The sequence below is a fragment of the Salvelinus alpinus genome, chromosome 3, assembly GCF_045679555.1.
Source record: "Salvelinus alpinus chromosome 3, SLU_Salpinus.1, whole genome shotgun sequence".
Lineage (NCBI taxonomy): Eukaryota > Metazoa > Chordata > Actinopteri > Salmoniformes > Salmonidae > Salvelinus > Salvelinus alpinus.
The window spans coordinates 16,553,464-16,579,314 of record NC_092088.1 but is presented as its reverse complement, the minus strand read 5'-3'; the positions used below and the strand labels follow the sequence as shown (position 1 = coordinate 16,579,314).

Below are 25,851 nucleotides of genomic sequence, written 5' to 3'. Positions count from 1 at the left end.
GCATGTGGCTGCTATGAAAGTAAACTGTGTGTGTGGGTGATCAGGGGTGTATTCATTCCGCCGATTCAGTTGATTTTTTTTTCTTAAACGGAAGCAAAAGGAACGAATCCGGGATAGACCTATCTGAATTTGTCCAATAGAAACTCTCCTCAAAATGGAACATTTTGCAACTGTTTGGACTAATGATTACACCCCAGATCAGCTAGATGCAGGCAAGAGTGTGCAAGGCGGTATTGAATGTGTTACTGCTGTCACCTTGATCACTCCAACTTGTCTCTTGACATGTGCACCTACATTATAAACTTTAATTTGTAGGCTAGGTTGAAGCAACCTCATGATGGGTAAAGGGAAAATTTGAGTATCATGTACACACAGTGCAGTGCTATTGAATTTGACATATGAAATGATCACCAGTAAACTATTGATCTTACAGTATCCGGTATTCATCGATGTACAGTCGGATATTCATCACCACTTACATTTGGTTTACCAAGCGTTGTGGACATGGTGTTTAGAGAGTATAACTGCATAATTTATTCTCACGTGTTGAGAGGAGTGCAGGAGGAGGGGGGCATCCAGCCAGGGTGGAGGTTAACAAGTTCCTCCTGTTCGCGCACATGAGTCTGGGGTCTGTCCCAAGCCTGCACACCCCCCCATCTGCGCAGACTTTTCACTTATCCCTAAACGTTTTTGATGCCAGAATACATGCAGGATCAAAGGTTCTGTAGTGGATTGTGAGGTCACTTAATGGCACAGAACAGATACTGTGTACGTTTTGATTAATGAACAGGGAGCTGCAAACGACTTGACCGAACTATGCAACTGAACAACAGCTGGATGTGTGTGACTTAAAGGTAAGAAGCTTATTATTGCTGAATCTTAGAAACTGTGGGGGAAATTATGTTTAAAAATATATATTTTTTCGAAGCTTTTTACTGTGTGTATTAATTCCCATTGATTGTTTTTCAAACATTTGTAGCGACGCAGCCAAGAGCCTTTGATGTTCAAGTAGCCTATTGGAGCTTTCACTGATGATGATGAGAACGAAACGTATTCTATCAGAACAAAATGTAACAGTCTCCAAAATGGTTGATTCTGCTGAACCGTTGCATGCTTACTGATTCACAAGTGTTGTATTATATAAACTGTAGATTATTGCAGTCTTTAAGATAACACAAATAACAAAAAGAGAAAGGAACTACATGGGTCAGTGTGTTTTACACGTTTCCCCTCTCCACGTTTTTCACAACTGTTGCATCTCGTCATGAAGAAATGTGGCGAACATTTCTACACTCATTTAACTTGCAGATGTAAGGCTAACTGGTTTTCAAAAGAAGGTGCATGTAATTCAAGAGACGTAAAAGTAGCAACTTTTTTTAGGGGGATATTTCATTACGGACCCAGTCCAAATTGTCGACATTTCAGCCGCGTGATCCACCATAGAATGTCAGCCCTCTGTGACCTATCCATTGCCATATTGTCATATTTTGTCTATATTGTGCTAGATGTCCTTGTGTGATATTATATTTTCTGCAGCCTTAATTATACGAGTCTCAAACATATTGTTGGATAACATACACTACCGGTCAAAGGTTTTAGAACGCTTACTCATTCAAGGTTTTTAAAATGTTATTACTATTTTCTACATTGTAGAATAATAGTGAAGACATCACAACTATGAAATAACACGTATGGAATTATGTACTAACCAAAAAAGTGTAAAACAAATCAAAATAAATGTTATATTTGTAGTTCTTCAAATAGCCACCCTTTGCCTTGATGACAGCTTTGCACACTCTTGGTACTGAGCACTGAGATGCAGTGCCTTAGACTGCCGTGCCACTTGAGAGTCCAGGAAGGATTGTGATGAAGTGCTGCATCAAATGACCTGGCCTCCACAATCCCCCGACCTCAACCAAATTGGGATGGTTTGGGATGAGTTGGACCGCAGAGTGAGGGAAAAGCAGCCAACAAGTGCTCACCATATGTGGGAACTCCTTCAAGACTGTTGGAAACACATTCCTGTTGAAGTTGGTTGAGAGAATGCCAAGAGTGTGCAAAGCTGTCATCAAGGCAAAGGGTGGCTATTTGAAGAATCTCAAATATAAAATATATTTTGATTTGTTTAACACTTTTTTGGTTACTACATGATTCTATGTGTTATTTCATAGTGTTGATGTCTTCACTTTTATTCTACAATGTAGAAAATAGTAAAAAAAGAAAGAAAAACCCTTAAATGAGAAGGTGTTCTAAAACTTTTGACCGGTAGTGTGTATTCACGTATACATTTCAAGCGCAATATTGAATGTTCAGACATCTCCTGAACTTGATATCCTACTCAAAACTTTGCTGACTACATGTCTTAAGGTCAACAAAACAATGATAAACAAACAAGGCATGAAATTATCGTATTTTTTTATCAAATCAGCTAAATTTAGATGGACAGTTTCTCCACAGTAGGCTATGTAAGATCTAGTTATAGTTGGGATTTAATGAACTCAAAGGGATATCGGATTTTAATCTCTGCTGTGCAATAATGTAGAGGTGGTCTTGGTGAACCAGCAGCCTGGTCTCATAGACTAGATGTAACATGGTAAACGTAATTCTGAGATACTCAAATTAGTATGATATATTACGTTTGGTATCATGCGAACGTCTGGCAACTCAAAGATTGTGTACTCGAATCTCATCATGGACAACTTCAGCATTTTAGCTAATTAACAACTTTGGAATTACTTACTACTTTTGAGCTACTTTTCAACTACTTACCATATTAGCTAAACCTTCCACTAACATTAACCCTTTAACCTAACTCCTAACACTAACCTTAACCCCTAACCCTAATATCTGGCCTAGCTAACGTTAGACACCTAGCTAACGTTAGCATTAGCCACCTAGCTAACGTTAGCCTCAACAAATTGTAATGTGTAACATATCATACATTTTGCAAATTGTAACATATTTTATGAATTTCAATTCATAACATATTGTACGAATTACAATTCCTAACGTACTATAATATTAATTGTAATTTGTAACATATCATACAAAATGGATGATGGATATCCACAAATTAATACATACTATACGAAATGTCACATAGCATACTTACATTTAATATCTTACGTTTACCCCTTAGTCCAGTTTGGAACCAGACATGTGGCTGACATAGGCTCAGCAGCTGGAACAATGAAACTATACAATTAGCCTTTATGGAGTCAAAAAATGATGCAACTTTATATCCTCCACATTCTTAGTTTAAAAAGTTATTTATTTAGTTTCCATACAAAGATATCATAGATATAGTGTGTTTGGTATCAGACTGAAATTCTGATTTAATTAAAGGAAAATACCACTGGTATTTTTTTCATTATTACATTGTTGATACAGTCGCAAAATGTTTTGCATGTCAGCAGTCCAGTTTTCAAGATATAGAATTCTCAAGATGCAAAGTGATGATGAAGCATTTTGCATCATGTGATTGGTGACCAAAAAAAAACAAAAAAACAAAACAACCGAAATATAATTTGAGTGGATTTTTCCTTTACGTATTGACATTAACTGACATTCATCAATCAAAACATGATTGTCGTTTGTTGCTACATGCTTAAGTACATTTCAGAGAATTGCTGTTAAACTAATGGAGGGTAGCCAAGTCAAGTTCCTAATGGAACCAAAGCTGAAGAGATGTGTTTCTATAGGAAGTGTTTTAGAGCAGCACATGCCACGAGCTCAGAGAGGTCACAATAGCAGAAGGCAGCTAGGGTCTGAAGTTAATATTGTAATCGCCCCGAGTTATCCCTGACACCCTGGCAGTAAACACATCCTCTCATGGACTCCTATGTCAATAAACCTGTCACCTCACTGTTCTGCTTGGGCTGGGGGAGTAAAGTATTTCAACATGCACATCAACAGTGACTCGTCTTGTTTGTAGGCTGAGTCCTCAACAAATGCTGAATGGGCTGGACACGTTTCAGACCCAGACCCAGAGAAGATGTCTGAGGTGTTTTTGTTGATGCCTGTTAATGATTCCGAGCCGCCTTTTGACCTATTCATAGAGTCTTAGCTAGTATATGTGCTTCTCCCTGTGTTCTACAACAGTGTAACTGAAGTGAACTGAACAGCCTCTTCAACAACCAGTGCAATCCCATGCTGGGTGTGACTGTGTGAGGCTGTCTGTCTGCGAGGTGTCCCTGGGTCTTGACTGAGAACAGGAGAAAAACAGAGGGAACCGAAAAAGGATCTGAGCATGGTTCATGCTGTGGCTATGGCTCAGGGGAAAAAGAGGCCAGCGGTCCCCTCTCCTGATGGGGGCTGGGGCTGGATGATTGTGGCCGGCTGCTTCTTGGTCACTGTCTGCACACGTGCCGTCACCAGGTAAGTCTGGCAGGAAGAGAGGGTCATGGAGTTCCCCTGGCTTGGTCCTGACACAACTCTGAGAACTGTGGAATGATAAACCTGTGTGTTTATTTTACAGTATAAGTGGGCGTCCCATCAAATCAGACTATTAGCTTATTTTTTTACGTGTTTGAGTACAGTTAAGTTTGTGGGGCACGTTATAATATCAAACAAAACTTAACCATACTATCAGGTATGAAGGTAAGATGCAGATGCAGACCATGTTGAATAATCAATAGTTTAATATTCCAACAGGGGCAGGAAATAGACAGGACAAGGCAGGCAGGTAGGGGTCAGTAAACCAGAGGTGGGGCAACGGTACCGGACGGCAGGCAGGGTCAGGGTAAAGCAGAGGTCGGTAATCCAGAGGGGGGTACAGGTCGGCAGGCAGGATCAGGGGCAGGCAGAGTGGTCAGGCAGATGGGCTCTGAATCAGGACAGGCAAGGGTCAAAATCAGGAGGGCGAGAAAAGAGAGACTGAAAAAAGCAGGAGCTGAGACACAAAACGCTGGTTGACTTGAACACACAAGACAAACTGGCAACAGACAAACAGAGAACACAGGTATAAATACACAGGGGATAATGGGGAAGATGGGCGACACCTGGAGGGGGGTGGGGACAATCACAAAGACAGGTGAAACAGATCAGGGTGTGACAGTACCACCACCTGGGGTCCTACCTGGGCACATACCTGGATGACCGGGGTGTAGCGCTGAAAATCCGCAATGAGGCCTGTGTCCAGGATGTCCCTGGCGGGGACCCAGCACCTCTCTTTCGGGCCATAACCCTCCAGGTCAACAAGATACTGGAACCCCCAGCCCTGATGACGAACCTTCAGGAGACGCCTCACCGTGTAAGCCGGTTGGCCGTCGATGAGATGGGGGAGAAGGTTGGACCTGGAAACGGGAGACAAAGGGCTGTGAGACATGGGTTTGACTCTGAACATATGAAATGTGGGATGTACACAAAGGGTACGGGGCAACAGAAGATGAACAGCAGAGGGGCTAATGATCTTGGAGATGGGGAACGGGCCGATAAACCGGGGGGAGAGTTTGCGGGATTCCACCCGGAGGAGCAAATCCCGGATGGATAGCCTTACCTTCTGCCCGAGACGATACCGGGGATCCGATGGCGATCCGCTTGTTGTCTATACCTGGAGGTGGTCTTGAGGAGGGCCGACCGGGCTCTCCTCCAGGCATGACGACAGTGGCGGACAAACATCTGGGCAGAAGGTATGCCGACCTCCTCTTCTTGCTCAGGGAAGAGCGGAGGCTGATACCCCAGGGAACACTCAAATTATGATATGCCCGTGGCAGACCAGGGAAGGGTGTTGCGGGCGTGTTCCACCCACACCAGCTGCTGGCTCCAGGTGGTGGGGTTTGGTGGACACCAGGCAGCTCAGGGTGGTCTCGAGGTCCTGGTTGGCTCGCTCCGACTGGCCGTTAGACTGGGGGTGGACCCCGGAGGACAGGCTGGCCAACGACCCAATGAGGGTGCAGAACGCCTTCCAGAACCGGGATGAGAACTGAGGGCTGCGGTCGGAGACCATGTCCATGGATCCGGAAGATGTGCCGCACCATGTCCTGGGCCGTCTCCTTGGCAGAGGTAACATGGAGAGAGGAATGAAGTGGATGGCCTTGGAAAAGCGATCCACCACGGTCAGGATGGTGATGTGCCATCAGACGGGGGGAGACCTGTGACAAAGTCCAGGGAGATGTGAGACCAGGGAGCTTGTCGAGGGGTCTTGTTCCGTGCACAGACCATGCAGGTGGTGACAAAGGCGGTGACGTCCGGAAACATGGTAGGCCACCAAAAGCGTCCGCCGGGAGCCCGGGTGGCAGGCAAGCCTGGAGGAATGGGCCCACTTCAGGACCGCGGAGTGGAGAGCATCAGGCACGAACATCCGGTTATCTGGGCCTCCTCCAGGGTTCGGCTGGGACCGCTGCGCTTCCCGAACCTGTTTCCCAATACCCCAGCTGAGTGCCATCACCAGGCACGAGGAGGGAAGGATGGTCTCGGGCTCCGGGGTGGTAGCCGTGGGGTTATAGCGGCGAGACAGGGCATCCAGCTTGACGTTCCTGGACCCCGGCCGGTAGGAGATGGAAAAGTTGAACCGGGAAAACAGCACGGCCCATCTCGCCTGCCTGGAGTTTTTGTGGTTGGTCCAAACATCGTAATTCATCTCCGTGCAGGTGAGGCAGTGGGAAAAGAAGGTGCAGGGATGCAGCTTAAGTTCCAGGGTAGAACGTTGAGACAGAACAGCCCCCACTCCGACATCCGAAGCGTCGGCATCCACCACTAACTGATGGGAAAGGGTCTGGATGAAGCAGGACCGGAGCCGTGTTGAAGCGGTGTTTAAGGTCCCGGAACGCCCAGTCCGCGGCCGTAGACCACGTGAACGGAACCTTGGTAGAGGTGAGGGCAGGGGGAGGCCAGGGCTCTGTAACCCCGGATAAAGCAGTGATAAAAGTTGGTGAACCCCAGGAAGCATTGCAGATGCACACTGGACGTAGGCTGAGGCCAATCCACCATCGCTTTCACCTTCTCGTGGCGCTCCCAGCAGAGATGATGTAGCCCAGAAAGGGAATGGTGGAGCCATGGAACTCGCACCTTCCGCCTTAACAAACAACTGTTTCACCAGAAGGCGCTGGAGAACCTGCCAGACATGGAGCACGTGTTCTTCGGGGGAGCGGGAGAAGACAAGTATGTCATCAATGTAGACGAAGAGGAACCTGTTCAGCATGTCGCGGAGAACATCATTCACCAGAACCTGGAACACGGCAGGGGCGTTGGTGAGGCCAACGGGCATGACCAGATATTCGTAGTGGCCGCTGGCCGTGTTGAAAGTGGTCATCTACTTGTCCCGCTCTCGTATCCACACCAGGTGGTAGGTGTTACGTAGATCCAGTTTGGAGAACACAGTGGCCCCCTGGAGCGGCTCAAAGGCCGAAGAAATAAGTGGTAGCGGATAACAGTTCTTTACAGTGATGTCATTGAGTCCCCGGTAATCAATGCATGGGCGCAGGGTCTTGTCCTTCTTCTCCACATAGAAGAACCCTGCGCCAGCTGGAGAGGAGAAGGGATGGATAAATCCAGTAGCTAGGGAGTCCCCAATGTAGTCCTCAATAGCCTTGGTTTCAGGTCCCGACAGCGAGTACAGACGCCCCCGGGGCGGTGTGGTGTTAGGGAGAAGGTCAATCCCCCAGTCATAGGGGCGGTGTGGTGGACGGGAAGTAGCCCGGGACTTGCTGAACACCTCCCGGAGATCCTGGTACTCCGCGGGAACGGAAGAAAGACCTGGAACTACCTCCGAGGACCCAGGAAGATGTCCCGGGGCAGGTAGCGCCAACTTCAGACAATGGGTTTGGCAGCCCATGATGGCACCCGTAGACCAGTTGATGAGTAGGTTGTATAGCTGGAGCCAGGAGAATCCCAAAACCACGGGATCTGGGGGGACTTGATGAGCAGGAACTGAATGGTCTTGCTGTGATTCCCTGACACACGTAGGTTGATGGGAGTGGTGTTATAGGTGACCTGACCTAAAGAGTGCCCGTCCAACGCTCTAACATCCAAGGGGATGCAGAGGGGCTGAGTGGGGATGTTCAGCTCGGAAGCCAGTGTGGTGTCCAAAAAGCTCTCATCGGCCTCAGAGTCAATGAGGACACGGAGAAATTTGGACTGGTTTCCCCACAGCAGAATGGCATGAAAAGGGGTGTGAGTAAGGGAAGCAGAAAAGTTCCCCATATGGCCCACCAGAGTACTCACTCCTACCGGTGAGCCTGGTCTTTGACTGGACACGAGGACACAAAATGTCCAAAAGTCCTGCAATACAGACAGCTCCTTGTGCTGATCCAGTGTTGCCATTCCACTGGCGACAGCCCAGCTCTGCCTAGTTGCATGGGCTCAGGAAACAGTGCCTCGGCCCTCCTCGGTGACTCTTGAGGACGGTCGGGAAATCTCGGGTGCTCTCGGCCACGGGACCGTCGAGGTCTTCCAGGATGACTCGGAGGAGAGAGTGAAATCGAATTTCCTCTCCATCCGTCGTTCCCGCAATCGCCCATCGATGCGAATGGTCAAAGCGATGAGGGAGTCAAAATCTGTGGGTAACTCCCGAGCTGCAAGCTTGTCCTTAACATCCTCTGAGACGCCATGCAGGAACATGTCGAATAGTGCTTCCGGGTTCCACGTACTCTTCGCTGCCTACGTACGGAAATCCACCGCATAGTCGGCCACAGTGTGGGAATCCTACCGGAGCTGGATTAGCTTCCGGGCAGCTTCTCTCTCGGAGACCGAGGCATCAAAGTCCTTCCTCACCTCTCCCATGAACCCCTCCATGCTCGCGCATATGGCCGGCTGCTGTTCCCATACAGCGGTAGCCCAGGTGAGAGCCCTTCCAGACATCAGCGTGATGAGGTAGGCTATTTTGGAGTGATCAGAGGGGAAGGAGGAGGGCTGAAGCTTGAAAATGAGGGTACACTGAGCTATAAACGCCCGACACGTGCTCGGCTCTCCATTAAAGCATTCCGGATCCCGGGAAGGTGAAGTGGCCAGTGGGACGGCACTGCTATCTGCCGAGTTGCTGAGGGGTATGAAGTGTGGTAGGCTGCCCCCCAGACGACCCGCGGAATTGCTCCAGCAGCATGTCCAAATCAAATCAAATTGTATTAGTCACATGCACCGAATACAGCAGGTGTAGACCTTACAGTGAAATGCTTACTTACCCCTAACCGACAGTGCAGTTTAAAAAATATGGATAAGAATAAGAGATAAAGTAACAAGTAATTAAAGAGGAGCAGTAAAAAATAACAATATATCCAGGGGGTGCCGGTACAGAGTCAATGTGCGGGGGCACCGGTTAGCTGAGGTAGTATGTACATGTAGATAGAGTTAATTAAAGTGACTATGCATAGATGAGAGGGGCAATGTGAATAGTCTGGGTAGCCATTTCACAAGATGTTCAGGAGTCTTATGGCTTGGGGGTAGGAGCTGTTTAGAAGCCTCTTGGACCTAGACTTGGCTCTCCGGTACCGCTTGCCATGTGGTAACAGAGAGAACAGTCTATGACTGGGGTGGCTGGAGTCTTTGACAATTTTCAGGGCCTTCCTCTGACACCGCCTGGTATAGAGGTCCTGAATGACAGGAAGCTTGGCCCCAGAGATGTACTGGGCCGTTCGCACTACCCTCTGTAGTGCCTTGCGGTCGGAGGCCGAGCAGTTGCCATGCCAGGCAGTGATGCAACCAGTCAGGATGCTCTCGATGTTGCAGCTGGAGAACGTTTTGAGGATCTGAGGACCCATGCCAAATCTTTTCAGTCTCCTGATGTGGAATAGGTTTTGTCGTGCCCACTTCACACCTGTCATGGTGTGTTCGGACCATGTTAGTTTGTTGGTGATGTGGACACCAAGGAACTTGAAGCTCTCAACCTGCTCCACTACAGCCCCATCGATGAGAATGGAGGTGTGCTCGGTCATCCTTTTCCTGTAATCACAATCATCTCCTTTGTCTTGATCACGTTGAGGGAGAGGTTGTTGTCCTGGCAATACACACGGCCAGGTCTCTGACCTCCTCCCTATAGGCTGTCTCTTTGTTGTCGGTGATCAGGCCTACTACTGTTGTGTCATCGGCAAATTGAATGATGGTGTTGGGAGTCGTGCCTGGCCGTGCTGTCATGAGTGAACAGGGCATACAGGAGGGGACTAAGCACGCACCCCTGAGGGGCCCCTGTGTTGAGGATCAGCGTGGCGGATGTGTTGTTACCTACCCTTACTACCTGGGGGCGGCCCGTCAGGAAGTCCAGGATCCAGTTGCAGAGGGAGGTGTTGAGTACCAGGGTCCTTAGCTTATTTTTGAGCTTTGAGGGCACTATTGTGTTGAACGCTGAGCTGTAGTCAATGAAGAGCATTCTCACATAGGTGTTTGTTCAGTCCAGGTGGGAAAGGGCAGTGTGGAGTGCAATAGAGACTGCATCATCTGTGGATCTGTTGGGGCGGTATGCAAATTGGAGTGGGTCTAGGGCTTCTGGGATGATCGTGTTGATGTGAGCCATGACCAGCATTTCAAAGCACTTCATGGCTACAGATGTGAGTGCTACAGGTCTGTATTCATTTAGGCAGGTTACCTTAGTGTTCTTGGGCACAGGCACTATGGTGGTCTGCTTAAAACATGTTGGTATTACAGACTCGAACAGGGAGAGGTTGAAAATGTCAGCGAAGACACTTGCTAGTTGGTCAGCGCATGCTCGCAGTACACGTCCTGGTAATCCGTCTGACCCTGCAGCCTTGTGAATGTTGACGTTTCTAAAGGTCTTCCTGTACAGCTGGTGCTGTGTTATTTGCCTCGAAGCGAGCATAGAAGTAGTTTAGCTCGTCCGGTAGGCTCGTGTCACTGGGCAGTTCTCGGCTGTGCTTCCCTTTGTAGTCTGTAATGGTTTTCAGGCCCTGCCACATCCGACGAGCGTCAGAGCCGGTGTAGTACAACTCGATCTTAGTCCTATATTGACGCTATGCCTGTTTGATGGTTCGTCGGAGGGCATAGCGGGATTTCTTATAAGCTTATAAGGTTTAGAGTCCTGCTCCTTGAAAGCGGCAGCTCTAGCCTTTAGCTCAGTGAGGATGCTGCCTGTAATCCATGGTTTCTGGTTGGGGTATGTATGTACGGTCACTGTGGGGACGACGTCATCAATGCACTTATTGATCAAGTCAATGACAGATGTGGTGTACTCCTCAATGCCATTGGAGGAATCCCGGAACATATTCCAGTCTGTGCTAGCAAAACAGTCCTGTAGCTTAGCATCTGCTTCATCTGACCACTTTTTTATTGATCTAGTCACTGGTGCTTCCTGCTTTAATTTTTGCTTGTAAGCAGGAATCAGTAGGATATAATTATGGTCAGATTTGCCAAATAGAGGGTGAGGGAGAGCTTTGTATGCATCTCTGTGTGTGGAGTATAGGTGGTCCAGCGTAATTTTCCCTCTGGTTGCAAATTTAACATGTTGATAGAAATTAGGTTAAACTGATTTAAGTTTCCCTGCATTAAAGTCTCCGGCTACTAGGCGCGCCGTCTCTGGGTGAGCGTTTTCTTGTTTGCTTATGGCGGAATACAGCTCATTCAATGCTATCTTGGTGCCAGCCTCTGACTGTGGTGAGATGTAAACAGCTACAAAGAATATAGACGAAAACTCTCTCGGTAGGTAATGTGGTCTGCAGCTTATCATGAGACACTCTACCTCAGGCGAGCAATGGCTCAAGACTTCCTTATATATCGTGCACCAGCTGTTGTTTACAAAAATACATAGACCGCTGCCCCTTGTCTTACCAGATGCCTCTGTTCTATCCTGCCGGTACATCGTATAACCAGCCAGCTGTATGTTGATATTGTTATTGTTCAGCCACGACTCCGTGAAGCATAAGATGTTACCGTTTTTAACGTCCCATTGGTAGTTTAATCTTCCTAATAACTCATCCATTTTATTGTCCAAAGATTGCATGTTTGCGAGCAGAATTGAGGAGAGTGGAGGTTTATTCGATCACCTCCTACTCCTCAGAAGGCAGCCTGCCTTCCGGCCTATCTTTCTCCGCATCCTCTTCACGCAGATCACTGGGGTTGGGGCCTGTTCCCAAGGGAGCCGTATATCCTCGGACTCGTCAGAGTCGTGAAAGAAGAAAAAGGATTCTGCTAGTCCGTGGTGAGTAATCGCAGTCCTGATGTCTAGAAGTTATTTTCGGCCATAAGAGAAGGTACATTATGTGCAAAAATACAAAAAAAATGAGTTACAAACAACGCAGATAAATGAACAAAAAAACACAATCAGACACGTAAAACGTCTGCCTTCTGCTCCGGTGTCCGGTCATGGTGCTCAGCCAACGTTTGGACCCCCTCCATCAGCCCACTAAGCAATTCCTCATGCCTACCAATGGAGGCTCCTTGGGAGGAGATGGCGTTGCGCAACTGGTCCGGGTCTGCTGGGTCAGTCATGGCCAGTTCGTACTCTCAGGTATGAAGGTAAGACCCAGATGCAGACCGCGTCGAATAAACAATGGTTTAATATTGCAACAGGGGCAGGCAATAGACAGGACAAGGTAAACCAGAGGTGGGGCAAAGGTATCGTGCGGCAGGCAGGCTCAGGGTCAGGGTAAGGCAGAGGTCGGTAATCCAGAGGGGGGCAAAGGTACAGGTCGACAGGCAGGATCAGGATCAGGTGCAGGCAGAGTGGTCAGGCAGGTGGGCTCGGAGTCAGAACATGCGAGGATCAAAACCAGGAGGGCGAGAAAAGAGAGACTGAAAAAAGCAGGAGCTGAGACACAAAACGCTGGTTGACTTGAACAAACAAGACGAACGGCAACAAACAAAAAGAGAACACAGGTATAAATACACAGGGGATAATGGGGAATATGGGCGACACCTGGAGGGGGGTGGAGACAATCACAAAGACAGGTGAAACAGATCAGGGTGTGACTCAAACTTGATGCAGGCTATCCATCCACTCTATAATGGTGGGCTATGTATTTAGTGTATGAGGTGAAGGGTATTCAAAAATCCGTATTATCTTACACAGAAACATTGTACATCCTTTTCAATACAATTATTTTCAAACAATAGCACGGTTATAGTATGATAAAAATGTTATTACATATGATGTAATGTTTATTTTATATGATGTGGGACTGGGGGAAAAATGCTCGTAACGTAAAGAACGCTATAAACCATTTCTAATACTTTTAAAATAACAGTTCTGTTCGGAAACAGTAAAGATCACTTTTGTTTTCGGTTCTGTTCCCTGAACTGGTTCCAAACAGTGTATGTAAAATACATTACCAGTCAAACGTTTTGACACACCTACTTATTCAAAGGTTTTTCTACATTTCTGCAATGATAGTGAAGACATCAAACCATATGGAATCATGTAGTAACCAAAAAAGTGTTAAACAAATCAAAATATATGTTATATTTGAGATTCTTCAAAGTAGCCACCCTTTGCCTTGATAAAAGCTTTGCATACTCTTGACATTCTCTCAACCAGCTTCATGAGGTAGTCACCTGGAATGTATTTCAATTAACAGGTGTGCCTGTTAAAGGCAAAGGGTGGCTACTTTGAAGAATCTCAAATATAAAATATATTTTGATTTGTTTAACACTTTCTTGGTTACTTCATGATTCCATACGTGTTATTTCATAGTTTTGATGTTTTCTCTATTATTCTATAATAATAGAAACAAGTTAAAATAAGGAAAACCCTTGAATGAGTAGGTGTGTCCAAACGTTTGACTGGTACTGTAGGTCAACTCTATATATAGTGCAACTTGGACTCAGTATGACATGAGAACAAGACTTACTAAAGTGACAAGAGGTATCTTTTGCCATTCCACTCTCCAGTTCAGGTTACACTGGGTGCCTGGTAAACAACCTGCAGGTCAGTAGCAGGTCTTCAGTATAGGACTACAGTGAAGCACTACAAACCCTGACTGAGGATGGTTGTGTTTGAACATTTCCTCTAAAATGTAGTTTTTCAAGGTTTCACAATGTTTCAAGTTTTGTTACCGAGTGTACCCTCTAGAGTCTAAGCCCTGTCTAAGCTGGAGGAGGAGGGTTCTAAGCTAACATATGGAATTATTTTAAGATGGTCATACCTAAGATCATTTAGCTATTTGATATTGAATTTTAAAACCCCTTAAGGTATAAAAAAATATATATACAAAAATGATTGAATGAAACATTGAATTTGGCATTTCTGCTATTAACCAATATAAACCCATTGAATAACAGATTCACTACATGGAAGTTTGTTCTGAACTGTCTGTCTTATATCATCTGAGAGATATAAGAATGAGAAGACTGATTTTCGGGATGTCTCATGGACTGAAAAACACACTCTAGCTCTGCCACCTTTAATTGCAGATGCTGAAGGGCAATATTGGCAGATGCAGTGGATTGAGATGCAGCAAAAATACACATATCTCTAGTTAAACAGACGGATTTTGTTGGGGACATTTTGTATTATGTTAATTGGATTTCCTCGGGAGCGCGACCATTATAGGCCAAGGGTTAAATGGGGTTTAATGAATTGCATTACTGAAAAAACGAGTTCAGTCAGGTTGCCTGTTGGGTGAGGGATAAAGAAGGAGATTATAGTCTCACATTTCCATCATGCAATCCTTTGTGTAGAATAGAATTAGAAAACAATCAAACAAGGAAGAGCATGTTTGTCCCTCCAACATTATTCAATAATTTGTAAACTGATTTTGCCTGCTCAGATCGTCACCTTGAGCCTTTACCCTATTGCACGTTGTGACTCTGCCAGAGATAATTTAAAGTAGTAATTGGTCAGAATTGGAAGGAATGGGGGAAATTCCACCAAGGGTTTGAAAGTAACCTAATGTAATAAATCTAGGCAGTGAACTCCTCACTTTCTCGATATGCATCAGTGATCCTGAGGTTCTTTTAGGTCTAGTGAGGGAGTTTAAACCCCTAAAACAGCTGTATCAGACAGCGTGCGTACATGTTTTTGTGTGTGCGCGTGTGAGGAAACAGCAGGCTGACAGAGGCCTGCCGTGTGTTAGGACCCCCATGTGCGTACTCTGGCCAGTGCTGGAGAGGACGTGAAGATCAGATGGCCGTCACATTCACACTGAGTGATTTGTCCCATATCGTCTGCATGGTGCTAGTCCTGTACAGTTTGTACAGGTGCAGCCTTGCTGCAGACTCGGACGGAGGAGCTTGTGGCTCATTAACCCCCAAGCAGGCGTTCTTCCCACACGTCCCAGGCTTTTTACAGCTCTCCCCTCAGCTCCATGATTACACAATTCATTACAATTGCATCACTCCCTCTGACCACTCAGGTCATCACCATGTCTAGCTGGAGAAGAGTAATTACATAATTGAAGAAACCTCAGTGTGTTCTGAGAACATGTGCTGTGTGTGTGTGTGCACCATTGTAGCGTGTCAAATTTGTGTCAAAACAAACCACTAGGAAAAATATACCTATTTGAAATGTGCAAGATGGTTGTTATTTGTCATGATTTTGCTTCATCTTGAGCCTTTTCTTCTGTTCCAGATGCATCTCCATCTTCTTTGTGGAGTTTCAGATGCACTTTGGAGCGGACTATTCAGGGACAGCCTGGATCCACAGTCTGGTGGACTGCACCACTATGCTGTGTGGTAAGTCATCATGGCCCTCAGTCAAGTGCTGCTTCAGCAACAGTGATCTGGTTTCACGCTGGGCCTGGCATTGACTTGCAGCGCGTGGTCTAGACAGGTTGCTCAATGCCCAGGGTAGTGATAAAATTAATTTGGTTCATTGGATGTAAACATAAAAGCTGTTGAAGGACTAAGGAGAAGTTAACTCAGTTTGACAACTAAAACAACTAGGTGTGATATTTGGTGCATCATTTCACTTCCAATTAGGACACATGATCAATCAATCAAATGTATTTATAAAGCCCTTCTTTTATTAGCTGATGTCACAAAGTGCTGTACAGAAACCCAGCCTAAAACCCCAAAGAGCAAGCAATGCAGTCGTAGAAGCACGGTGGCTAGGAAAAACTCCCTAGAAAGGCTGGAACCTAGGAAGAAACCTAGAGAGGAACCAGGTTATGAGGGGTGGCCAGTCCTCTTCTGGCTGTGCCGGGTGGAGTTTATAACAGAACATGGCCAAGATGTTCAAATGTTCATAGATGACCAACAGGGTCAAATAATAATAATCACAGTGGTTGTAGAGGGTGCAACAGGTCAGCACCTCAGGAGTAAATGTCAGTTGGCTTTTCATAGCCGATCACTCAGAGTATCTCTACCGCTCCTGCTGTTTCTAGAGAGTTGAAAACAGCAGATCTGGGACAAGGTAGCATGTCCGGTGAACAAGTCAGGGTTCCACAGCCGCAGGCAGAACAGTTGAAACTGGAGCAGCAGTACGGCCAGGTGTACTGTGGACAGCAAGGAGTCATCAGGCCAGGTAATCCTGAGGCATGGTCCTAGGGCTCAGGTCCTCCGAGAGAAAGAGAGAGAGAGAGAGAGAGAGAAAAAAAAGAGAGAGAGAGAAGGAGAAAAAGAGAGAGAATTAGAGAGAGCATACTTAAAATTCACACAGGACATTGGATAAGACAGGAGAAATAGTACAGATATAAGACTGAAGACAATGTCATGTAAATGTGCTTTTTATAATCACACAGCAAAGTTACAGTATGCTTCAGTTGATAAAGTCACAAGCTGCTGACAGGCAGTGTGTAACTCAGCCAACCCATCGGTCAGTTTTAGCTGCTTCTTCTAGATTGGGATGTTTAACCCCTCTTACGTAGGAAAGTAGTGATGTTTTGGCTCTTTTAGTTAGTCTCACCCAACTCTCCAGGATACACAGCTTTCTCTCATCTCCACCATGGAAATGTTTCTTGGATCTTTTGGACATGTTGATTGCCCTTTAAAAACCTTTTTGGTTGAAGGCATAGGATTGTTTCTTGTTAGTTTGTACACATTAGTGCAGTAGTATTTAAGAACAAAGTACTGACAATCCCTTGTCTGACTAAAGTAGACAGAGAGAGGAGGTTGCTTCTTTCCCTGTCGATTTAGCTCTTGAGAGAACAATGTTAACAACACACAGGGAACATCTTGAAATACCAAAACAGTGTTACAACACTATGATCCCAACACATATGGAGTTTGTTTATTTTGCTTGCACCCAGTGAAATGTGACACTATGATAGAGACGGTAAAGGCATGTAAAAATAGACCTTTATGCTGACTCGTATCAGCCTTTATCAAGACTGACTTAGGTAACATGTTTAAGCAGGCGTATGCCAAGGCCAGTCAGCATAGGTCACAGAGGACTGCTGCGGATCACAAACCCCTCTCATGGTCTTGTATTAACTCACAGTATCAATGGTCCAAAGTGACACACATTTCAGTAAATGTTAACTTGCAACTATTTAATATGTGTTGAAACTAGCAGTGGGGTATCTTTTTTGGAGCTGAACTTTTTGCTGAATTGGTGTTACTCTCTCTGTTCCTGTATCTGCATGTGTTTGTTCATGTCGAGGTGTGGGAGCTGTGTTAAAAGTCCTCATATTACCCCCTGCGCTATGACACATAAGCTTTTCAGTTATCAACCTGGATGAGTATTTTTCCCCTGCTGATTTTTACTCAGCACATTACTCATCATATTTGTCAAATCAGAGTACAAGATGTACTTGGCATTGTACACCAACCACAAATCATTCATGATACACCTGTCTTTGGCAGAGGTAAAACAACTAAGAACATACTGTACTGAGTTTTGTAAGACTGTGTTCCGGAAACTATGTGCTCGGGATCCAGTAACTCTAGTGGTATGAAACATTATATTCACAGTTTGCAATGTAACAATTTGAATAAGAGCGTTCAGAGCTAAATCCATGACTAAACCTCATTAGTTATCTTACTGCCCCCCAAAAAACATAAATGTGAAAACACAGAGTTTCAGCCCGAGCATGATATTCTGAGAATTGATTAGGGCAGCCGGGACTTGGTTTAGGCTTCCACAACCTTGTAGACTAGGTTACAGTTGCTGTGGTGAAACAGAAAGAGAACGTGCATCTGTAGCCTATCATTTTCTCTGCTCTGATAGACAACACTTTAACATGTATCTAAAATGATTTAATATGCCTTTTAGTTGTCTTTTTTTCTTATAGGATTGTTCTGGTATGCAACATTATTTGCGGTTGAATATATGGCACGTTGTTGGCGGTAGAATGATGGCCTATAGAGCGCAGACGCGAACGCATCTGCGGTTTGATAAAAACAGACAGTAGCCCATTTAAGCCACCACATTTAAAACCAACTGAAATCTGTTCGGGAACATCAATATTGTCGATAGAGTCTACCCTAACCAACCCATACAGTATATGCATAATAATGCAGTCCACAGTCAACGATGATAGGCCTGATAGAGTTTGTTTCAGTAGCCTAGACCAATATTTCCCAAAGACCTCTTAAATCGGTGTGCTTTTATGTTTTGTTGCGGTGCGTAATATGCGGTAGGGCAATATATTGTACAAACATTACGCCACAATCATGTTTTGTAATTTAGGCTTGGGCTCATAAAATATGTTTTATGTAGGGCCCTGGTAGGGTCTCATAAAATATGTTTTATGTAGGGCCCTGGTAGGGTCGGGCTTGAATTGTCCGACCAGATCAAAGCTCTTTGCCTATGGCATTTTTTTTCTCATGTGTTCCGGTACCTCAGAACCACCAAGCCATCCCCTCTCACGAGCACTGACTGTACTACTGTAGTGCAGCAGACAATCCCATATTAACATGTGTACTTTGTTGTGATTGACAGCTCCGCTAGGCAGCTTCATTGGGAACCGTCTGTCGTGCCGCATCGCTGTGATCCTTGGTGGCTTTCTGTCCTCCATCGGCCTGGTCCTCAGCTCTTTCGCTACCAGCCTGGAGTACCTGTACCTCACCCTGGGGGTCCTCACAGGTGGGTCGCCCCCCACTTGTATTTGGGGAGTGCATTCGGAAAGTATTCAGACCCCTTGAGGTTTTCCATGGTACAGCCTTATTCTAAAATGTATTAAATAGTTTTTTCCCCTCATCAGTCTACACACAATACCCCATAATGACAAAGCCAAAAAAAATGTAGTGTGTTTTTTTTGTGCAAATGTATCATTAAAAAAAAACTGAAATATCACATTAACATAAGTATTCAGATCCTTTACTCAGTACTTTGTTGAAGCACCTTTGGCACGATTACAGCCTCAGGTGTTCTTAGGTATGACACCACAAGCTTGGCACACTTGTATTTGGGGAGTTTCTCCCATTCCTCTCTGCAGATCCTCTCAAGCTCTGTCAGGTTGGATGGGGAATGTCGCTGCACAGCTATTTTCAGGTCTCTCCAGAGATGTTCATCTGGGCTCTGGCTGGGTCACTCAAGGACATTCAGAGACTTGTCCCGAAGCCAGTCCTGCATTGTCTTCGCTGTGTGCTTAGGGTCTTTGTCCTGTTGGAAGGTGAACCTTCGACCCAGTCTCAGGTCCTGGGCGCTCTGGAGCAGGTTTTCATCTAGGATCTCTCTGTTCTTTGCTCCGTTCATCTTTCCCTTGATCCTGACTAGTCTCCCAGTCCCTGCCACTGAAAAACAGCATGATGCTGCCACCACCATACTTCACCATAGGGATGGTATTGGCCAGGTGATGAGCGGTGCCTGGTTTCCTTCAGACGTGAAGCTTGGCATTAAGGCCAAAGAGTTCAATCTTGATTTCATCAGACCAGAGAATCTTGTTTCTCATGGTCTGAGAGTCCTTTAGGTGCCTTTTGGCAAACTCCAAAAGTTTGGCCGGGTGGCCAGCTCTAGGAAGAGTCTTGGTGGTTCCAAACTTCATTCCTATGAGAAGACTCAATAGCGCATTTGAAGCCAAGGAAGTTGGTTGAGATGGCGTCTCATGTAGGAGGTTTATGTGGACACAATAAGCGCAGTTTGAGTTAATCCAGGAAGTGACGTTGCAGGCTAGCTCAGTGCTGTCCCCTTTAAAGTGCTTAAATCCAATGTATTATTATTATTATTATTATTATCATTAGGGCCCCTATAAATCATGCAAATCATGTAATTCAGGGACAAAAGGGATGCCCTAGTATGTCTCATAAAAATAAAATAAAAACCTTATTGTCTTTCGATTTACAGGTATTGGATTTGCCCTCTGCTACACCCCTGCCATAGCCATGGTGGGCTCATATTTCTGTGAGAGGAAAGCCCTGGCGTACGGGATCGCCATGTCAGGCAGTGGCATCGGGACCTTCATCCTGGCCCCTGTCGTCCAGATGCTCATAGAGCACTACTCATGGCGTGGGGCCCTGCTCATCCTAGGGGGTGTCGTTGCCAACCTGTGTGTTTGTGGGGCATTACTGCGCCCTATCACTCTGAAAGAAGAAGAGGAGGCTCATGGTCCAGTCCCGTTGGACACTGAGTGTGGATATGGGGTGAAAGCTCCGGTGGTAAGCATGTTAGAGGAATCACTGGCGATCAACAACAACAACAACAACAGCCACCGCTGCTTCTGCTTCCAGTCCATACAGGAGTACTGCTTCCTGCTCATGCCTGACTTCCTGATGCTGGCAATGAGCTTCTTGTTCCTAGCCAGTGGCTGCAGCCTGCCTTTCGTCTACCTGGTTCCGTATGCACTGGACGTGGGTGTGAGCCACCACCAGGCCGCCTTCCTCATGTCCATCCTGGGGGTCATTGACATCGTGGGGAACATCACCTTCGGCTGGCTCGTAGACAGGAGGTAAGCCAAAGTTTTAAAGATGTTGTTCCATTGAGTATGCCAACACAATATAGGTATTTTCATTCCATATATAGTGCCTCAGTCACCTTTGCTCTTTAATAGGCCGGCCTTCCTTTATTCGGACTGGAAGACAGGTTCAAAACGTACCTTTATTCGGACTGGAAGACAGGTTCAAAACGTACCTTTATTCAGACTGGAAGACAGGTTCAAAACATAACTTTATTAGGACCAGAAGACAGGTTTAAAACATAACTTTATTAGGACCGGAAGACAGGTTTAAAACATAACTTTATTAGGACCAGAAGACAGGTTTAAAACGTACCTTTATTAGGACCGGAAGACAGGTTCAAAACATAACTTTATTAGGACCAGAAGACAGGTTTAAAACATAACTTTATTAGGACCGGAAGACAGGTTTAAAACATAACTTTATTAGGACCAGAAGACAGGTTTAAAACGTACCTTTATTCGGCCCAGAAGACAGGTTCAAAACATACCTTTATTAGGACCAGAAGACAGGTTCAAAACATACCTTTATTAGGACCAGAAGACAGGTTCAAAACGTACCTTTATTAGGACCGGAAGACAGGTTCAAAACATACCTTTATTAGGACCGGAAGACAGGTTCAAAACATACCTTTATTAGGACCGGAAGACAGGTTTAAAACATACCTTTATTAGGACCAGAAGACAGGTTTAAAACATACCTTTATTAGGACCGGAAGACAGGTTCAAAACATACCTTTATTCAGACCGGAAGACAGGTTCAAAACATACCTTTATTCAGACCAGAAGACAGGTTCAAAACGTACCTTTATTCAGACTGGAAGACAGGTTTAAAACGTACCTTTATTCAGACTGGAAGACAGGTTCAAAACATACCTTTATTCAGACTGGAAGACAGGTTCAAAACGTACCTTTATTCAGACCGGAAGACAGGTTCAAAACATACCTTTATTAGGACCGGAAGACAGGTTTAAAACATACCTTTATTAGGACCTGAAGACAGGTTTAAAACATACCTTTATTCGGACTGGAAGACAGGTTTAAAACGTACCTTTATTCGGACTGGAAGACAGGTTCAAAACATACCTTTATTCGGACTGGAAGACAGGTTCAAAACATACCTTTATTCGGACTGGAAGACAGGTTTAAAACATACCTTTATTAGGACCGGAAGACAGGTTCAAAACACACCTTTATTCGGACTGGAAGACAGGTTCAAAACGTACCTTTATTCGGACTGGAAGACAGGTTCAAAACATAACTTTATTAGGACCGGAAGACAGGTTCAAAACGTACCTTTATTCGGACTGGAAGACAGGTTCAAAACATACCTTTATTCGGACTGGAAGACAGGTTCAAAACATACCTTTATTAGGACCGGAAGACAGGTTCAAAACATACCTTTATTCGGACTGGAAGACAGGTTCAAAACATACCTTTATTAGGACCGGAAGACAGGTTCAAAACGTACCTTTATTAGGAACGGAAGACAGATTCAAAATGTACCTTAATTTGTTGCGTTGTCTCTTTCTTTAGGTCTTTGTGTGAAAATCAGAAGCTAAGCATTAACATAGATATGGGTCCAGGCTTTTCTTATCCAGTAAAGATTCATATTCAGAGTGTTTAACAGTCACATGTAGAGTTTTCAGTCGTTTCTTGTAATCTCACCTTTTAGTGAACTGTTTGTCACCCAGTTTTACTCTAACGAAATGGAGCTGTTACCCAATTGTATCTTGAAGATAAAGCTGGTTTCCTCTGACAAGCTATTGGATGTTAAGCCGCCAATCGTTCAGATGGTCAACATGAAAAATCTGTGTTTTTAGACTGATTGTGTCCACTGTTTTTCTCACCCCCAGGTGCCTGAAGAAGTATCGTAATGTGTGCTACATGATAGCAGTGGGCATGGAGGGACTGTGCTGCCTCTTCATCCCTCTCCTGCGGACGTTCGCCCTGCTGGTGCCTTTCTCTGTGTTTTATGGGTACTTTGATGGCGCCTACGTTGCCCTCATACATTGTGGGGACACATAACCTCTCCTCCGCCCTAGGGATTGTCTACTTCCTACATGCCATCCCTTACCTGCTCAGCCCTCCAATAGGAGGTAAGTACTAACCAATCGTAGAACAGGAGGTGTACAAAAGAGATAGCGGTAAATGTCTCCACGTTGTTTGCTGATCGCAAAAGTGGTCTTTATGAAAGCGTTTAGTGGTACAAGACCACATTTGCAAGTTGTAAACAATTAGTAGACATTTAACTTTTTTCTGGACCGCCCATATACTTCCTCTGATCAAGTAGAGCAAGCCTGCTGGTCTCTTTGAACTAATTCAACAGAAAACAATCTCACTTACAGTAACCTTATGTAATTCTAAAGTGACCCAATTATTCAGTCTTGATTCTGAAATGATTTGTAGTTGCTGACTAAACCTATTCCTGGACTATCTATTTCAATGGAGAACTTCCATCTGTGTCTGGGAAACTGGCCTGAAGAGTACACCATCTTTTGTTGCAAAAGTTTACCTTTGGATGATAATGTTTTGTCAAGGGTGTATCTTGGTATGAACAATACACCATCAATGCTTGATTGGTCAATTAATGACAAAAGTTGCAAATGTTCACGTGACGTTACTTTGAAAATTTTGTTTCATGGATGCACAAATGTTACATTAAGTGCAGCAATAGTTTGTTAAATTACCCACCAGTGTACTTTTACTGAATAAAATGATTAATTATGAATGTATTAACACATGCATTAGTCAGGAAGTCCACAAGACATGCGTTTTTTTCTTCCACCCATCAAGTGAAAGCCAAAGTGAATGTTCATACCTCCTTCCTCCTCCTCCTCCCTCTGCAGGCTGGCTGGTTGACACCACAGGCACCTATACGGCCACCTTCTTCCTCAGTGGCTTTGCCCTCATCTCCAGCTCCCTGGTCATCAGCACGGTGACGGGGATACGCCACTGTCGCAGGACCCAAAAGCACAGAAACAAAAATAAAAACACAGACCCCAAACAGGAGCCTTGCCGATCAGACTTCTACACAGCCTTAAGTAAAGATGTGAACCCTTCAGTCAACACAGCAAATTCTTAACATTGGACGCTTTTATGTAATTATGCATTTGTTTTGTTAGAATACCAAAGTACATTGAAGATTATGAGAAACGGTCATCAATTGGTACACATAATCTAGCGTGATAGTTCAGAATTGGGAATTACTTTCCTCAGATGCTAAATGGACACTAAATGGAAAGTAAATAATTCTGCTGTAACCAGATAAACTTTAGCCAAAATATGGACTTAAAATAATCTCTCTATCATGCCTGTGATGTTATTGCACCTTTTATGTGCCTTTCTCTTTCAGGGTTGACATGACTGCCAATTTAAATGTAACTAAGGAAGCTGTCATCAAGGCAAAGGGTGGGTACTTTGAAGAATCTCAAATATAAAATATATTTTGATTTGTTTAACACTTTCTTGGTCACTACATGATTCCATATGTGTTATTTCATAGTTTTGATGTCTTCACTATTATTCTACAATGTAGAAAATAGTAAAAAATAAAGAAAAACCCTTGAATGAGCAGGTGTGCTCAAACTTTTGACTTGTACTGTATATATATGGCAGCATTTGCGCAAAACTGAAAGCACGAACCATTGCTTTTAATCAGGGCAAGGTGACCGGAAACATGACCGAATACAAACAGTGTAGCTATTCCCTCCGCAAGGCAACCAAACAAGTTAAGTGTCAGTATAGAGACAAAGTAGCGTCGCAATTCAACGGCTTAGACACCAGAGGTATGTGGCAGGGTTTACAGTCAATCGCGGACTACAAAAGGAAAACCAGCCCCCGTCGCGGACCACCATATCTTGCTCCCAGACAAACTAAAAAACTTCTTTGTTTATCTTGCTCACAACACAGTGCCGCTGACACGGCCCGATACCAAAACCTGCGGGCTCTCCTTCACTGCAGCCAACGTGAGTAAAACATTTAAATGTGTTAACCCTCGCAAGGCTGCCGGCCCAGACGGCATCCCCAGCCACGTCCTCAGAGCATGCGCAGACCAGCTGGCTGGTGTGTTTACGGACATATTCAATCAATCCTTATCCCAGTCTGCTGTTCCAACATGCTTCAAGAGGGCCACCAATGTTCCTGTTCCCAAGAAAGCGAAGGTAACTGAGCTAAATGACTATCGCCCCGTAGCACTCACTTCCGTCATCATGAAGTGCTTTGAGAGACTAGTCGAGGACCATATCACCTCCACCCTACCTGACACCCTAGACCCACTCCAATTTGCTTACCGCCCCAATAGGTCCACAGAGAACGCAATCGCAATCACACTGCACACTGCCCTAACCCATCTGGACAAGAGGAATACCTATGTAAGAATGCTGTTCATCGACTACAGCTCAGCATTTAACACCATAGTACCCTCTAAACTCGCCATTAAGCTCAAGACGCTGGGTCTCGACCCCGCCCTGTGCAACTGGGTCCTAGACTTCCTGACGAGCCACATTTCTAAGTGACCCCAAACTTTTGAACGGTAGTGTATATGTATATATACATATATTTATATATATATATGTCATTTTTTTGCTCAGAAAACTTGGTGGGCCAAATAAAACCACCTACGGGCTGCCTGTTGGGCCCTGGTCTGTGATCTATCAAAAGGGATGATAATGGACACCTCTTTATGACTGGAACTTCTTATGAGTTAATGATGAATTAGTCATTATTCGTTTATAAAGGTTGGTGATGTACATTTTCATACCAATTTCATATACAGTAATTGATGACATTAAAGACGGGATGATTTTCGCTTTATACTGTAAGTATTGTGTACACCAAATTGCATAGTTGTGTAAAGGTATACAACATTGATTATTACACTGCCACTTGATGCAGCATGTTACTGTGTAGTTAAGCCAGAGGGCTAGGAGGACAATTCTCTTGTTTTATATTAGAACAACCCTTGTTGGACCTTTCTGAGCTTGGAATTAAAGGTGTACTCAGCCATATGACATCATACAGAATGGGTAATGTCATATTTGTTGATTCTACCCATAATGGATTAAGATGAAAGGGGAGGTGTCCTGGCACCCTTGGTTTAATTGCATGAGGGACCACTGTCATTGACAATATACATTTTGACTCTGTAAGGCCCTGAAAGCTGTTACAACTTCAAGAAGACTCAGACTAGCACTAAGAA

General features: G+C 44.9%; 1 pseudogene; it reads left to right on the top strand.

Moving 5' to 3' along the window:
- The first annotated feature begins 584 nt into the window (after positions 1 to 584).
- On the top strand, positions 585 to 24,243 carry LOC139570118 (monocarboxylate transporter 12-B-like; annotated as a pseudogene).
- The last annotated feature ends 1,608 nt before the right edge of the window (positions 24,244 to 25,851 follow it).